General features: G+C 32.9%; 1 long non-coding RNA gene across 1 annotated transcript; it reads right to left on the bottom strand.

Moving 5' to 3' along the window:
* Positions 1-639: 639 nt before the first annotated feature.
* LOC134243450 (uncharacterized) lies at positions 640-2458 on the bottom strand. Its single transcript, XR_009987033.1, has 3 exons — positions 1794-2458; positions 1386-1445; positions 640-678 (listed from the first exon to the last, which is right to left on the bottom strand). It is a non-coding gene; the product is annotated as an uncharacterized LOC134243450 (long non-coding RNA).
* Between the last annotated feature and the right edge of the window lie 5128 nt (positions 2459-7586).

Genomic DNA, 7586 nt, shown 5'->3' with positions numbered 1-7586 from the left:
ATATTGTGGAAAATTCCCGAGAATTGCGTTTTCAAACACAAGCACAATAAAAAATATAATTATATAATAAAACAATCTAAAACACAAACTGTATTTTACTTTTGGATATTGTATTTCTGGAAGAAAAGAAAAATTTAACCCTTTAACCACCCGGTAGTACGTAACAGCGGAAACAACCCTTGTGGAAAGAAATAATGATAGCAAAAAAGAAATCCTTCAATACCTTTTCCAGACGGAATTGGTACTACATCAGAGATATGTATATTGCTCTCCTCCTCACTATCTATTAAACGTAAAAATGGTGTTAGTACCCTGATAACGGCCCTTGTTTTATCTTCATATTTCAATTAATGTAAAAAAAAAAAACGCATAAAAACGATATTGCAGTCACTTAAACATATTGTTATTTGAATCGAGATAGGCAGGCCGTGCAATGCATGACATTGACCATAAATTTTTTTGATCTTTTTAAATTCATTTTATTCTTTTTATTTCTGTGAGTATTGAGAGCGGTTTTTGCTTGCTTAATATTACTTAGGTAATGAAAACAATAATAACAATCTATTAATTTATGATTCATGCTTACAAGATAAGAGCTATAGAAAAAAAGTGCCTTACATAAAAAGGATAAATAGATACCTGTTTTGGGATTCTCTTCACTTGAGCCTCTTCGTCTATCTATAAGTAAAAGATTTTAATGGAAAAGCATAATCAGAAAAAATCCTTAACCATATGTTTTATGTGTTAAAGTTTCAATTTTCTACCTTTTGTTTATCCAATTTAGTATAATACTTGACTTAAAGAGAAAACAAACAGTAAATACGATGGTTTAAAGGTATATATAAATTTATATGTATATATAAAAAAAGTATCACGCTATCACACAAATGTTCATAAATGCAATTCAAAGACAGAAGTGTTCCCCTTTTGTTGATACCAAAAGAGTGTATTAATATCGGTCAGCGTTCATAAGTCAACTGGATTGCCACAAAAAATTCATAGAAGACATTCATGTGTAAATGTTTTTTTTTTTAATTAAATGTGTGTCACTACATCTAAATACACGCACATCAAGACTGTCAGGTAACATCCTCTATTAAGTTCATAGGTCCCAGACACCTTGCTCGGTCTACATTCAATCGGTTGATAAAATTATTTCTCTACATGTGTTCGCGAGAATGACCCTTTAAAAGACTTAATGTTTACACAGGCAAATAAAGTTATAATTATACAATTTAAAGATAAAATATATATTAATTATGAACAAATGTATTTCAAATTAAAAAGAAACCCCCAAAATTATAAACCCATGTGGAAGCATATAATGGCCGTAAAAACCCGCATGGCAATAAGAAAATGATAGCGAAAAGGAGATCCATCAATACCTTTTTCAGACGGAGTTGGTACTAAATCAGTCATATGTATTATGTCCTCTTCTATGCTATCTAGTAAACACAAAAAGAGTCCTGTTAGTAGTTGCTTTATTTTTCAAGTTTTAATTTTTCTATATGTTTCAAAGACAATTTCTACGAGTAAAAACAAGATTTCAGTCACTTATGTTGTAAACATATTGTACTTTGAATCGAAAAAACAGGTCGTGCACTGACTATAAATTTTTTGAACTTTCTTAAAATAATTATTATCTTTTTAATATTTGTGAATATTTAGATCCGTTCTTGCTTGCTTAAGATAATCCAAGTACTGATTAAATGATAACAATCTTTTAATGCTTGGTCCACAAGATAAAGGCTATAGAAAAGAAAAAATGGGATGTGGGTAAAAAGGATAGATACCTGTCTTGGGATTTTCTGCATTTGGGCTTCTTTGTCCATCTATAAGTAAAAGATTTAAATGGAAAAACATGTGAAGATTGTTTAATATATAGTTATCAAAGCTTGTATGCCTTATGGGATATCCTACCCAGGCATCCATAATATTCATGGGTTTAAATGAGCCCTATGCTTTTATTTGCAACATTGTTTATAAATCTTTTCAAAATTAAAAACACATTTAAAGTTTTTGTTATTGCATGGCAGATTTTGGCCACAATGGTCAGATAAATGTATTTCACAATCAACATCAACATTTGGGCCGCCAGACAACAGGGCTCACCCCCCTACAACAACATAGTATTTGTCTTCCGAAACGACAAGTAGCATGCTGGGTTGGGGTTCACATTCATGCTATCGAAACATTAACATTTAATGAAATATATATCTCTTTTCTTTAATTTATCTATATATGAAAATATCAAATCAACATCAACGTAACATTGGTCAACATCAACGTAACAACAGTCAACATCATATTGCAGAAACAACTTGAAGGTGACGATATGCCTACACCAATAACACTGTGACTAAATGTAGATCTAAGAATTCCCGTCTTTTTCCACAATCAACTTAGAGGTGACGATATGGCTTCACCGCACTTCGTGTTTAGAATTAAAACACTGTGAAGATATATAATTCGTAGCGTAGTGGTTAAAGCGGTTGGTCTTGAAGAGATTCATGTCCAAGGATTCCTGTGTCTGTTTCCACAACCCACTTAAAGGTGATGATACGGCTTCACAGCATTTCGTGTTGACAATTAAATAACTCCACTGTGATAAGATGTACTTCTAGAGATTCTTGTGTCTGTAGACAGCGAATGTTTATATCTGAAAGTACAAAACTTAAACGGCAGAAACCATGAACAAGTCAAAGAAAGTAGTTATAGAGGTTGGGTGGGAGGATATCTTTAAAAAACTTGAAGTTGACCATATAGCCACATGAGCACCTGATGAATGTGTGCATTTGCAGACATACAATCAGGTTGCCCATCACCCATGGGGGGGGGGGGGTTAGGAGGAACCTTCAAGAGGACTTTCGTGTCTATGCCAAAAGGGATACCTAATTCTATGGACTGAATATGCATTTGTTATTATTTACAAGGATATTCTTCGCGTTCAATCCATCTGACAAAACATCCGCAAGGCCCCCTGAATGTTGATGAGGAAATTTTAATTTCCTAACTCTTAGAAGTATGTTCTATCTGAGTTATACAATTGTACGGATTCACTTTTAAAATTGGGAACGCATGATAATCCCCCCTTCCCATTTGAAATACCAGTTTTGTTTCCCTTCTGTTTAGCATATTCCTTGCCTGCTCCATTGTTATAAGATTACTTGAGTGTCTTAATAAAATACAGGGTAGGAGAAAAACAAAATACTAGTAAGAGTAGTGTTGATGAAGATACTAGAGAGTAACTAGATTCCCCACTTAATTCTCTTCAATAATCGTGTGCTTAATTTGTTTCAAATCATTGACCCTACAGTGTATGGTAATTATCTTGGACGATCCTCCAGGTACCTAATCTTCTGAACTAGTTTAATAAATTTTAACCCCCGTACCCTTGCTATCAGAATCTATATCCCTCTTTGTTTTAGCCCAAGGCTCCACCCCTGGTTTAACACTCTACCATTGATGACCTTCCCTGTTTATATAATTGATGGGCAGAGCCAGAAATCAAAACTATAATTTTGCCTGGTTTGGGGAACTCTGTAATATTTATTAAAAAATGCATGCAAGTACAATTGAAAGTGATAACTCAATATGATAAATACAGCCCATATCCTGGAAGAATGAAATATAATACAGGCTCTCTAGGCCAATACATGTATCTACAATGACTCTACCTTTATCTGCTGAGAATTGATATTCCTCCAAAATGACAAAACAATGGTCTCTGGTCTTACTTTCAAAATTTAGCCATTTCCTGCATTGGGTAAATAATTGATTAATGGTTATTTATTAGAACTTCAACCCTTTCCCAAAATGATAAATTTTATAGCACCTTAAAACAATCGACTAATTTAAGTTTACACCACTAATACCCAAAATGCCCTGAGAGCTGTTGCCCCTATATACAGCTTTTTTCAATTGATATATAAAGCTGACCCCTGAGTTTTCTTATCTTGTTCCTAGCTATCCTTACAACTTCAAACACTATGTCACTTTTCCAACCCTACGAATACTAAACAAGTAATTTGTTTATGTTTTTCATAGTCAGTGCTGAAAGAAACTTGAATATCAGTGCATACATTATGGAATAATGTCACTATTCGCATGATCCTCTCCTACCCGCAAAGATAAAATCGACAAAGTACTGCTCTACAATACTCAAACCATATTTATTTCTTATAATCCTCTTATAATATTTTTAGTGTTGAAAATTTTTCAAAAAATTGCACGTTAAATGGAACATCCAACAGGTAAACACTTGTTAAAATAGTATCAATCCTGAAATCTAAATCCTTAGTTCAGTCCCGGGTATATTGGTAGTAACTGAAATGCACTTTTAATATCAACATTCCCTAACTGCACTTACTGACATATCATATGGTTTATGATTTGGAAATTGACTTAGAAGCCAAAAGCAAATGTTCAGCTAAAACCAAGGTTATCGGACCTGTATTATTTAATACAGTAAATGGATCCTTGTAATAATTTATTTGCTACAGAGACAGGTCAACTAAACATGCATGATTTAGACCACACTTTAATTTCATACAAATGTTCATGAGTGAGGATGGTTTCCTCACATAAACCCCCTCGAAATTGAATGTATGCTATTTGTTTACCCCTAGAATTCCTGTATTAGTAATCTATTTTTAACACAAACCATATACATAAGTACATGACCCATCAATTCTGTATATATCTACTGCTGAACTAAATTTGCAGAATTCCATAGCCCAAAGTGATATTAACATTTTACTCAAATTCATGAAGCATTTTGAAAAAAAACTAAAAACTAAAAATATATTAATTGAAAATCACAAAAATAAACAACTCTCCTGTAGCATTACATGTATATGACACATTGTTTACTTCCTGAAATATATTAATTTGTACCTGGTAAAATTTGGACAACTCATAAAAGGTTTTTTGACTAAACATTTTTTTTTTATTTTCTACTTCAAATTAAATAAAAAACTTAATGTCATAAAATAAAATCTAGCAGGAAGTTAATTTTGACCCCTTACTGTCTCAGTACTTTGAATTTTAGCCGGGCTTATTGCTCAAAGAGCAATTGCCGGCTTATGTCATCCTGTTCAAGGCAGGAAGTCAACCTCATAGTTGCCCTTTTAAACTTACGTGCCGCTCTACCGGTTTTGAGATAATACAAACGCTAAATAAAGCAACAAAAATGAAACAAAATTCTATCTTTATAAATATTAGGAGTGGACTTTTACGAGAAGCGCTGACTTTTACAGTTGACGAATTACTCTTACATTAGGACAGTGTACGGAAGCTCTTTTACGATATTATAATATAGCTCAACATTTAATTCAACGAAAATAACGGACTATTTCAAAACACAGATAAGTTGTCCTCTAAGAAAACGACAACCATCCTACACTCAAATCCAGGCCTTCACATACAAGTGCCCCTTACACCCTTACCATGACCACTGGAAAGGATCTCTTTTCCATTATCAATTCTGTACCTCCGTAGATGTGTATGTTTAAATGTCCAAGTAAACAGTCAACTGTAAAAGTCAGTGCTTCTCGTAAAAGTCCAGTAATGACTTTGAAAACTTCAGTCCTAAGTCAAAGAACATAGTTCATTAGTGTAAGGATTTTTGATAATCAGTGTTATCGTAGTTCTCTAAACATACGAGGTAAAGCAGGAGAGGGACCCAGACTGGCCTGTTTGTTCAGCTGCGGCACCAGATATTAATTCTGATTCTAACAAAATCGGACCGTGGTATTAGGATTAAAAAAACTCACTGTCAGTGTCTTAATTATCATTTACATTGTATATTGATAGTTTTAAAATATTTTTTCGTCAGAATATAAACGTGATTCATGTAAGAAATTCATTCTACTCTGTAAATGAGCCCGGCTCTCTGTACTTCTGAGTACTTTGATTATTTTTTAGTGAATTCTTAGGTCTGCTTAGCATTTGGAGATCATTACCAAATATAGAAAAAGTCTTAGATATTTGAATCAATGTTTTAGCATTATAGCAACAAATCAACATATTTTCCTTCAACGATTCTTCATCTGAACGTCTTGTTTAAATAATGACCCAATTTTAATTGAATTCAGGGGTGCCCTGTCCTATGACATAATATTATTTGTACCTGTTAATTGGCTGGAATTTTAGGTCCCAATCCGGTGCCTATTTCCTATTTCCGTTGCAGATTGATTCCTCCGGATCAAACCTGGCACTTGGCTTCTCTTCCGACTTGTTTTTTTTATTCTCTCTCTCCCTCTTGTCCTTATAAGCGGCATGCTTATACATGTATACAGTTTGTTTAAAAGTTGAGTTTGTTATTTAAAGATATGGGGGAATACACAACTAAATAATGTTAGTGCCGACAGTCACACATGCATTAAAGCAAGCTGCACTTTGTCACCAAATAATTTCCGAAAATTCATATAATATGAAGCCATCGAAAGCGTTCCAGGTTTCAAAAGGTATTCTAAAGTGTTTAATATAACTGATTATTCAAATTAACTTTCACTTTGTCCTTTATATTACTTAACCATTATTTTAAACAATTTTAGCTCTGAATTTCTCAACCGTCTGTTGGTTATCGGCATTGATAGAAAAAGGAAGTGTTGATATTGTTAGTTCAGAGTGAAACCCGGTATGTTTAAAAAAATCCGTACAAAATAATTTTCGAATTAAGCAACTGACTGATACTCAAAGTAATCAACTAAATAAACCATTTTTTTCAAATCCACAACATACATATAACACAATCAATATTAGCTTCAAACAGTATTATGACAACGAAAGCTTTGATAACGGCATACATTTATAGACAAGCTGAAATATATGCAAATATAACAGAATAAGTCTTAAACTTTAAGTGTTAGATAAATATTATACTTGCAATTTTCTCCCTTTTGTTTATGTTCATATTTGATTTAAAAGATACGAAAGAGAAAGCAAATAGTAGATAACGCAGTCAAGCAAATTACTCCGAAGTATACTACACTTCCTTCAAGAGCAAGATTTATTCACTCTATGTTAAATTTAAAACAGGCATTTTTGTCCTTAATGAACTTCGACAAATTTCTATGGTATATTTTAATAACTGAATTCATAAATTATTTTGAACATGGAGAATTAAGTCTGACAAACAAATCGCACATTTTTTAAGCTTACATTGTAAGTCCTTAGCGTGAGCTTAGAAGGCCAACTATGCATGTTAATCTCTTTTGCTGTGCTGTGTTTGACGTCAATGTGAGGGGACTATTGAAATTGATATGAGGCATCAAGCAATTTCATATTCTTTGAAAACATTTCATTTTTTAAATATAAATTCTCAATTTTATTTTACTATGAAATGTAAATATAATGAGTCACTGTATAGTCTGATAGGTATATATTCTAGGGGCATCAACGTAAATTGGAAACCTGGAATAATTTATGTATAACGGTCCGCTTGTTACACACATTATTCCTCCTTTCCAACCATCGTTGATAACCTGGAATACCCAACAAACTAGACAGATATTCCTCAAAGGGGAGGAAAAAAGTCAGGGTGAAGTTGCATGCTTTACGTTATCATATCAAATCATACCTGA

Source organism: Saccostrea cucullata, unplaced genomic scaffold (assembly GCF_032062105.1).
Source record: "Saccostrea cucullata isolate Sc308-1 unplaced genomic scaffold, CSIRO_AGI_Scuc_v1 ctg2614, whole genome shotgun sequence".
Lineage (NCBI taxonomy): Eukaryota > Metazoa > Mollusca > Bivalvia > Ostreida > Ostreidae > Saccostrea > Saccostrea cuccullata.
This window is presented reverse-complemented; position numbering and strand designations above follow the sequence as displayed.